The following is an 11,209-nucleotide window of genomic DNA, read 5'->3' as shown; positions in this document are numbered from 1 at the left end:
TTTTTTTGCCAACGTCCTGTCAATGAGGGTTCTGCGCAGCACTTTACTTAACATTGCGAGGGCATATTATTTATTTTGAATAATACATGAATATCACTTTAACATTTAGGCTAATGTGGGAGGTGCGCATTGATGACGACTTACAATTGGGCCAAAATATTTCTTCAAAGAAGACTTAAATCGGTTAACCAAATATTTCTATGTCAAGCCTCCCTTGAGGAAGAAGAGCTGCAAATAAAAATGGCCGACGCGAGCCCTCTGTTCTCTCACCGGCGAGCCGTGAACGCAGCCTGCGTGTGAAATATTCATAAAGCAGATTAAGAGATAGAATCAAAAATATGGAGCCTCGCCGCCTGTCCATGTGGGCATCTCTTTCGCGGGGGGGGGGGGGGGGGGGGGTTGCTCTCATCATTCCTTCCTCACTTGTCGGCTTTGCCGGCAGCAGCGACTTTGAAATCTAGATATTCTTTTTGGGCTTTTTCTCAAAAAGAAGAACAAATTGTCTGTCTGTGAATGCTCTGCTTCACGGAGTCTCATAGACAGCAGAAGTCAAAAGTTTGGGGACACTTTCTTATGCTACTGAATGAGAAGGAATCTTCCGATTCAAATCCATCCATCCATTTTCTTAACCGCTTGTCCTCACAAGGGTCGCGGGGGGCCGCTGGAGCCTATCCCAGCTGGCTTTTGGGCAGTAGGCAGGGGTACACCCTGAACTGGTTGCCAGCCAATCGCAAGGCACACAGAGGCGAACAGCCATCTCCATCCACAATCACACCTTTGGACAACTTGGAGTGTTCAATGAACCTGCCATGCATGTCTTTGGAATGTGGGAGGAAACCGGAGAACCCGGAAAAAAACCCACGCAAGCACGGGGAGAACATGCAAACTCCACCCAGGAAGGTCGAAGCCCGGACTCGATCTCGAGTCAGCCACCGTGCCTCCAGATTCAAATCCAGTGCAACATATTTGTTCAATAGAACTCTAATGTTCTACATTCACATCACATGAAATGTTCTATACACCTCTAATGTACCATACTTACAGATACAACTATTAACGTTATAATTAGTGTAACTTTTTACACACTTAATGCTCTATACAACCACAACAGCACGCAGCACTTGTATTTTCTGGTCTGTTCAGCTGCTGGGCACCATTGCATATATTTAATGTTCTATTCGACTATAATGCATCACTTTCACATCATATTTGCTGTTCTATACAACTCCAATGTACTTATATATAGTACATATATTTACATGCATAATATGCAACTCTAGTGAATTTTTGGGGATTATTTGAATGTTTACATATAACAGTAAAGTAACATATTTACATCAGCTAACATTCAGGCTACCACACAATGCCAGCAAAGGTTTTTAGACACGCTATTGAAGTAGAAGGTGTCTCCCGCGGTGTAATTAAGGAGATGCTTTCAGCGAACTTGTGTTCATCATCACTGCCACCCTGGAGGAGGCGCATGCAGACTTGTTTAAAAAAAAGAAGAAGAAAAAATGCAAGAAGCGACAGACAGCGTGTCAGCCCACACACCTTGAAAGCATCATCTCATTATCCTTCCGCAGTAATGAGCGCATTTTCTCTATGATTGAACTTTGCATGACTTTTTGAGTTTTGCCCTGAGCTTTTAATAATGTCAACAATCTGCTGCTGAAGGTGTCTGCGCCGTCGCAAGGACTTTTGTGTCGTGACGCTGGCGAGGACGCGCACGACTCAGTCGTGTGTGAAGTTATTCGGAGCATGCCTAATATTAGAAATACCAGTTCAATTCACTCTAAACACACAGAAAATGGATCAACTTGCCTAATACACACATCATTGATGCAGAACCAAGCAAAATATTTCAAGTTCTATACAAATCTAAGGATCAGGCATAGGCGAACTAGACAGTTGCCTCGGGCGCCATCGAGTAGGGCGGGCTCCAAATTGCAGGATAAAAAAAAAGATTTAAAAAAAAAGTCCCCCTCATGTCTTCTAAAATAAAATATGTTATACGGCAAATAGATTTTATATAATAATTCGCTTTTCGCCCTGAACCTGACCCACTGCTGCTGTTTACAGTGAAAGGTAGGAGGAGGGGTCGCGCTTCATCTCAGTGTTAGCGCTCTTGATAGATGGATGGCACGCTTGTGTTGTTGTCTATACGACATCAAAAACGTTCAAAATAAAAAAGGTCCAATCCCTCTCGTGCTGCATTCAGAAAGCGCCAAATGGAGGAGAAGAAAAAGCATAAACATGAAAATAGCGTTAGCTTCTTAGCCTGCTTGTAACTTGTTTACTCCACTATTACATCCGTGCACCAGAGAGGAGCAAAGCTTGCTGGCTTAAAAACAAACAAAAAAGAAGTCAGTACAGCCCAGATACCTACAAATAGATGTGCATAAATTATTGTTTCCCATAACCACGTTAATTTATGCAAGAATTGTGTGCTGGTTTAATGTAAATAAATACATAGTAAAGTTTTTTCTGTGAATCATCGTTACCACCAAAGTTTTACTCTACTTTATATCTAAATGTTTATATTCATACAGAGATAGGCGCGTCAATACATTTTGAGCAATCGTCAACAGTCGGGACACACTGCTGTCATCGTCAGTCCGTCAATATTTCACGACAAATCGTCAATCCGTCATTCGTCGATTGCTCAGCAAAATGAGCGTCCGTCAATTTTTTTGCCATACAATCTACACTTTTGCCTAGGGCACCAAATCACCTTTACATATTAAATTAAAGTGCCTGTAATATGAATTATTTTGAAAATGTTTGAAGATATATAGTAGTCAATTGCCATTCAAATATTTCAGCTTTCCTTGCTTTTGGGCAAGGCGACAATGGGGCCCAACTGACACATTTTGTATCTGGCTATGTAAGATGTTGACCACCTTCAATCCTTTATTTGATTTTCTATTCTGTGTTTATTTAACACAAGTCATAATTACTTTTTATTGACACATAAGACATTCTTCTTCTGCCGCTATCTCTTTGGCTGCTACTGCAGCGGTGCACGAAAAGAAAAAATTGCGTTCTTCTGTGCACTCTTCAAAGTCCAACATTATGAGTGTTTTTTTTTAATTTTTTTAAGGACTTTCAAAGTGTCTGACCTTGTTTTCGTTCTGAACAGCACAGCATGTGCTCGTGTTTTTGGCAGTGCAGACGGATTTACAACAAGCTCCTCAATGTGCACAAACAATGTAAACAATGGCGGGGCGGGACGCCAACAGATGATTTGCACTCACAAAACTGTAATTGTATTGCACTCTATTTGTGTGTGCGTGAGAGACCCAGGCCAGCAGGCATTTTGTCCCACGTTTGCGTGCGAGTGCGGAGGTGAGATGAGTGACGAACCGTGATGAGGTTGGAGTGCGCTCACAGCTTCCCGACGTGTTTGCCCCGTCCTTCCCCAGCCGCTAAAACATGCCCCCCCCCCCCTCCCCCCGACATCACATCCATGGCACGCACGGCATGATGAACACATCATGTGGAAAAGAGGATTGGGACACAACACGGGAGAGCAATTTGGAATTGCTGCGGTGGACAAACAATGTGATACTGCAAACGACAATACTGATGTTTAATGGTGAATCAATGCTGTGTAATTGTGTTGACACAAATGATAGATTGAATACTGATGTTGGTGTATGAATACTGAATTGTAATGCATAACAATATGACATCGCAATAATAATATTTGATGTTGTATCTTTTTTTTTCTTTTGATTGAGCTCAGTATTGTTCATTAAGTAATTTTACCGATTTGACATGTCATCATCATTGCTCTCTTTTTTTTTATTTTTTATTTATGTATTTCTTTATTTTTTGATAATGTTGTATCAATACTATCAGCATCAATATTTGTGTACTAATAATACAACTCAATAAAATATAAAGTTAATGTTAATGCTGCAATCCAATTCATTGTGCTGCTCCATTTCCCTCTATTTCCAATTTTTTGAACATTAGATGCAGTTATGTTTTTGGCCTTCTTTGTTGCCCGTTACTGCCACTTGAATATTCTTCGGATGATGCATTTAACATTTAATGTTGTCAGGCTACCGGAAAGAAGAAATCCATCTTTGTGTGTTTCTTCATCTGCGTCCACATGCGAATGATGAGTCATCACAAATTCAACATCCATCCTGGCGAGCTCAGCGTCTTTTTCTCTTTCCCCCCGCGGTCTTTTTTGGAGCTGACATTTCCGACCGCGTAGCTCAGCTCACAGTGCTTCGCCCGGCCTGCTAATACAAGACGATACCTTCGGGGACCACCGGTTTGTCCTACCTTGTGGCAGGAATATTGCGTGCTTTCATTACGGGCAATAACAAATAATAACAAATAACACCCGGGGCTCAAACGTCAACACAAAATGACACAAACCGACATCTGAATAGACAAATGACAAAAATAAGGAGGAAGATACAAAGCAGGAAATATCAAAATTACAATGAAGCGCATGTCGACTCACCATCATACAACAACACAGCAACATTAAATTTTGATTGCAATGAATCATGATAGTTGTAACTTCACTACACAGAAACATCATTTTGTTCATCATGATCTACTTCAACACATCCTTTTTCCAGTATGATATTCATACATAACACAGTAACGTCAAAATACTTTATCAATATAGCAATGTAACATTATCTATCACAATTACATTTATCACAAATATCACTATTACTATATAGTATCGCTGTGAATCCTGGCACAGCATCCACATTAAATATCAATATCGCTGTCTATCTATCCTATTATTATCTTTATGATCACTAAATGAAATTCAGATATTTCACATTTGAAGAATTTTTTTAAGCTTACTCCAATATAATTGGTTTGCATCATTATTTCGTTTTAAACCACTGATATGCTATAATCTTCTTTACTCTGTTTGAAGCGACTTGTAGCCACATTAAAAGGTATAATGGGATATCTTTATTTACCATTTAAATATAGAAATTAAGAATTGAGACAATGTTGATGTTCTCTTTCTTTTCTTCATGTAATTTTGAGGTATCGGATTGGGACTCAGTATCGGCTGATACTGAAAATCAAGAGGCTCAGACTAAAAAAAAAAATGTGATTGGAACATTCCTAGCTATTATTCATTATGATACAGTAACGCCACACCAACAGAAAATATCGATTCAAGAGTGCCATTATTCATTAAAGTGTCAAAATACAATATTATCGAATATTGATATTGTGACGTATCATTACCGTCCCGCACCATTAGTATCAAATTTAGAAATTGCTGCACTCCTAAATGGAATTTGACACATGTGCAGTGGATGATTTGATTTGTTAAACACATCTAACACAGGACAAAAAAGGATGTTGTTGCGAGAGGATTTGCATATGTTGTTGTACTCCAGAAGATGTCGTTCCCTGCTCTGATGATAACAGTTATTTGCGCAAATTCCAGTAACTCAAATGCTGCTCTCTGCCTGTTTTGAAGTTGTAGATTATTCCGTCCTGGCGCCGCTTTTGAAGACGAGGACGAGCAGTTCAAGCTCTTATCGCACAGCACAAACGCTCAACGCCTGTTTCTCTGCTGATAGACAAAAGAGCTGCACGCCAGATGTTTTTAGAGGCCCTTTCCTATTTCATGTGCATTTGCTTGCATATTTCCAGCATACACATGATTTTGTCCATCCATTTTGGATACAGTGGTTTCAACAATATTTTGTGAAAGAAAATATTCTGTTTTAACATATTTATTCCGGCTTACAGCACAAAAAGAATATCTGACACTCAGACACTTTTTTTCCTTCAGTTTGTAATCAAGTGTTCACAAGTTTTGCTATCATCATGTATCAAACCAGAAGTCAAGATACAAATAATCGTTGCTCAGGTGTTTGTTGTTGTTTTTTGCTTTGGCGACGGGTATGGAGCTCCAGTATTGTTGTATAGCGGGTGTAAAACGCAGCTCAATTCACAACAAGCAGCAGTTTGGCAGATAGTGAAAAATATATTCAAAGAGCCTTCAAGCTATTTTCAGGCCACTCCCAGTTGAGTATTTGTCAAGAAAAAATGAACGATTTTTCTTTCAATGGAGATTGGAAAATAATGATTTGCGATACAAGTGGTTACAAGCGTTGTCACGGAACAAATTAAACGCGTAGCTCAAGGCAACCCTCTATTTGATGCAGGTGTACCGATCGATACGATACATCACAATATCAATATGTATTCAAAGTTGATGTATCATTTCTGTACAGAATTAAATACATTGCAGTACTGAGCATACATCACAATACTGATGTTTGATGATGTTTTATAGTTACCGTACTGTGATTGTTAACAATAGATAACACTGCAATTCTGACACTTGATTTTCTCAGCATTTTCACACACTTCACTTGTGGTGTTGACTTTCATCTTAAAAAGTCCCGTTGGAGCAATAACTGCGGCGAAGATATTTGACAAATGACGGTGGACGCGACATCATTTCGCAGCGGGGTTTTAAGCGGGTCTTCCTCCGCTCAGCAATTTCACACCAGTCAGATAAAAACATTGTCACCTCATTTCTCATGAAAACATTGCATCGCGTCTGTTCAATCCTGCAACTGAATAAACTTTGTTTTGTTTTCCAAGTGATAATGTATAAATGCCACTAACCGCACAGAGCAAATGTCAATTTTTCGCCTTTGGAGCGACAAACAGAGCTGTGAAAAACAAGTGAGACAATGACTGTGTCTGATGGTATGTCGCATTGCTGGGTGTGAAGTTCAGCAGCCGGCACTTACTTATCCCACCCTGGCTCTTTCCCATGTCACTGTTCAATATGAAGGCAAGGCGGCCATTTTCTACATATTCTCATGGCTGCTGTGGACATTCACATCTATATGTGGAATATAATCTATTCAAGTATATTTTGCCATTCACATCCACGTATTGAGCACGTGGAGACAACTGTTGATACACCTCTGCTAATGAAAGAAAAACCCTCAATGCTCACTGAAATGACTTGAAACTTACAAAATTTAAAATAAAGACAAATTTCTTAAATATTAACTCTTTGACCGCCAAAAACGTTTAATAACGTTTAGTAAAATCCAAATGAACGTTAAAAGACGTTCACTATGTTTTTTTGGGGTTTTTTTGGAAACGGGTGGAGGAACGCCTTGGCCAGCTGTGCTGAAAGTATCAAGCAGATCGAGTTGGTATAATGCCTATTTTTGGGCACTAGATGGCAGCGATGACTCTCTTTGGACAAGATCGGGTAGGCGTCAGTAGAAGACGTGAGGCGGAGCTAGAGTGTTGAGGGGAGAATGGCTGAAGAAGCGAAAATGGCGACCGGTTGCAAGCAGCTCACGCTTGAGCATTTTTTTCAAAGACGAAAAGCATCGACCAATGCTAAAGAGCACATTGATGACGACGATGATGATGGTGACTCCGAGGTTGACGCCGAAGTTGGAAGCGTTGACGCGGCGGCTTCGATCACGTCGTAAAGCCTCACCGGCTAGCGATGCTAACGGCGGAAAACGTGGTGCACAAACGAGCACTTCTGCACATGCGGACGTTCAATCGGACGATGAAGAGTACCCCGAGTCCAATGCATATTCATCGGAGGAGCGGGTACAGTCTGATCACGGAGAAGACACTGGTTCTGGACTACGATGCCACCATGAATGGAGTGGATAAGATGGATCAGAACATCTCTTACCACCCGGTATAGGAACCGAAGGACATGAGGAAGCCAGACGTAACGCCACCGTAACGTAAGCGTATCATGATCCTGATAGTAGACTTGATGGCAACATGGCCAAACACACACTGCAGTATATACGTGCTACTCCCTGGAAAAAAAGGCCGGCAAGAAAGTGCACGCGAAGAGACAATCGCAGTGAAACTAATCTGTGGTGCAAATCCTGCTGCGTCCCCTTGCACGCAGGGGAGTTTTACACAAAAAGAAAAACTGTCGTTGAAACATCCACATAATTGTAAATAGTACCACAGTTGCACACATTTGTAAATAGTTTGCCAAATTGTTTTGTCAAATTGTTACACTGTTGAATGTAAGTAAACGTATTTTGCTATCAAAAAACACTTTTTCATTGTTGGTGGTAGTGTTTTACAGAAGTAAAGCACTGTTTAGGTGTTTGTGGCATCATTCATGGACAAAAAGAAGTGTAAAATTCACTAGAGTGCATGAAATAATATCGTTTCACTAAAAGCTTGATTTCTCCGTATTTTGGTCCAAAACAGAGCATTTGGGTGAAACTAACCTATTTTTTATTGTTGATTACTGAAAAACAGAATAAGATAGAACTTTTTTTTCTGATGAAAGATGATAGTTCAATCTTTCATTTGGTAGTATCTGTGTTTCCATAGTCCAAACACAAAATTTTCTGTGGACCTTGAAAGATCAGTCAAAATGCTTAAATCAGCTGGCACCCACATGTTCTCTTTTCTGAAAATGCTTGGCAGTCAAAGAGTTAAACAACCAAAATTAGCCATTACTTTCTGATGCCCAAAGTGCCCCTTTACTTATTTATTTATTTTAAAGTTTGTGAAAGTAATTTTGGTGCCTTTCAAAACTAAAATTCAGCAACATAATTTACATTAAAAAATATATATTATTACGTTATCCTTGGATGTCGTTATACTACGAGACGCGCCCCATTCTGCCAGGTCGCTCGCCACTACAACTGCGGTAAGTTGGTCTCTCTGTTTGTATTCACGTAGTCACTCTCACAGCAAACAAAAGCCAAGGTCTTAGAATGCAGAAAACTCAAGCAAAACTAATGCCTTTATTTGATAGATCGACATGATCACAGAGCATGCTGCGTGCTAGCCTAGCTGTAATTGAAATGTATTGACAGAAGTTGTAATCAGCCTCGCAACTACGATGAAGTCGGACATTTGGGCGCAGTTGGTTCTGAGGACGCGGGGAAGCTGTCCGCCTCAGTTTCATAAAAAAACACGATCCTTCTCATCCATTTTCGCCGCGGCAAAAATCCCCGCTAAAACTAACGTTCTTCTTCCTTTGGGACGGGGCATGGAGCTTCTGCTCCAACTACTGATGCTTTTATGGTACAAAGAATATGTCGGAATTTGTTACTCTCAAAATCTTCCTGAAGACTCCAACTTGTAGCGTGTACTCAATGATAGCTGAATTGAAAAATACTTCAAAATATAAGTGGAAATTGCTACATGATCTCCGTTTTTATTTTAACTAACAGCTCGTTTTGGGGGGTTTGCAGTCAGATTAAGGTCCTAATAAGGAAAAGGTAGCAGTGTGTTCAGAAATCAGGGGGACAATGAAGAACCAAAAAAAAGAAGAAAAAAACACAGCGTTTTATCAAAAACAAACAATGCAGCTTGCCATTAATGAAATATTAACATCTACACCTGCAGAAAAATAATAAAAGGCATGTGCTCTTACCTGAATCAAGCTCAATGTAAAATATGATTTTTTTTATGCTACTTGCACTATAGGAAAATCCTTATTGTGTTATGTAAAATGTAAATTTCACGTACATTTTACATAAATAATTTTTATTTATGTAAATTTGTTGTTCATAAATGATTATTCATACACAAATGTCAAAACGTTTTTAAGACAAACAAGTTTCATTGTGTGTGATTTTTTTGTTCCCCCCATTATTTCAATTAAGAATTTTACAATGAATTTTCAGAGCAAAAACTGCATTCGATTGCACGTCTTCAAGAGTTGTCACCTGAAATGATTTTCCAACAGTATTGAAGGAGTTCCCAAAGGTGAGAATGCCAAGAGTGTGCAAAGCAGCAATCAGAGCAAAGAGTGACTATTTTGAAGAAACTAGAATCTAAAACGTATTTTCAGTTATTTCACTTTTTTTTGTTAAGTACATAAGTCCACATTCTTAGTTTTGATGCCTTCAGTGAGAATCTACAATGTAAATAGTCATGAGAATAGCGCACGTTGAATGAGGTGTGTCTAAACGTTTGGCCTGTACAGGTATTTAGCATTTAATACTCATATACGGTCGCCATATAATGCTCTTGACGAGTCTTCCTGCTCATATTTCTGTTTTATTCTCTTTGGCAGACTTGCCTCTCTGATGACATAATCATGTGCTGATGTCGCTCACAGGGAACAAGGGGGATGCTGAGGAGGAGCGCGGGGCTTGAGCAGGCTGCACAGATTTGACACTGATGCGGCTCGACGGCTCCTCCGAAATGTTGTTAGTCATTGTGAGCTATTTTCAGTGTTTTCTGTGAGCCTCCAGATGCTGTGAAGCATGAAGGCTTACAGCAGAGACTGATGACTGTGTGCTGAAAGGAGACCTTTCCATTAGCTGTCCACTTATGGCCTGCTTACTCTGCTGCCAAGCAACACCGGCATTAATATTACTGTTGCTATTATGATGATTGTCCTTACTAGTCAGCGGGATGGTGACTCAATTGATTTTCTGGAAACCCTTTGTGAGGTCAAAAAGTGGAATGTTTCCGTGAACTTCATTTCTGTGAATGTGAATGACAAACTCCTGGGTGTCTGTATGAAGATGGTGGTGATCCAAATGAGGATTGCTGGGCCTTGGCGGAGGTCAGCAAAAAAACAAACCAAAGTAAAACCAAGTCTTGAATCGATTCTGGGTGCATCTCGTCACGTCTCTAATTGACAATTGGCATCGTAAATCCGTTAGACAAACCTTGAGTTGATATAGTCAATCAACTATTGCTGACTCTGAATTGATTAGACGCATTTTAAATGATTATTAAGGCATCGCATGTAGATTATAGATTAGGCACACCTTGAATTGATGATCTCCAATCTTGAATGGAACAATCATGCATTTTAAATGGACTGACCAATATGAGCAGATCTCAAACTGATTATCAAAGTGTATGTAGTCAATTATTGCCAATTGATTATCAGCTCATCTTGCTCCCAAAAACGTATAAAAATGTTCTATTTTATATATTGCCATGGTCCCAAAAACATATTTATACGTTTTTATGCTGTTGTTGTTTTTAATTGTTGGAGCTTACAGAAGGCTTTGATGCAGCATCTGACCTGAAGAGGTGGCTTAAAGCAACGGTAGTTATTACAAAAAACGGCCAGCAGGTGGCAGCAGAATATAAGAGATCAACCAGGGCCGTGTTGCAACAAACTCTTTCCCCCAATGTTTTCAACAGATTTGTGAATAATGATGAAACTTAGCTATATGCTAATGATAATTTCTGCAAAACGGAAACAGAT

This window comes from Leptonotus elevatus, chromosome 1 (assembly GCF_054856555.1).
Source record: "Leptonotus elevatus isolate MCC_2025b chromosome 1, RoL_Lele_1.0, whole genome shotgun sequence".
Taxonomy (NCBI): domain Eukaryota; kingdom Metazoa; phylum Chordata; class Actinopteri; order Syngnathiformes; family Syngnathidae; genus Leptonotus; species Leptonotus elevatus.
The sequence above is the reverse complement of the archived record's forward strand: the minus strand, read 5'-3'. Positions refer to the sequence as shown.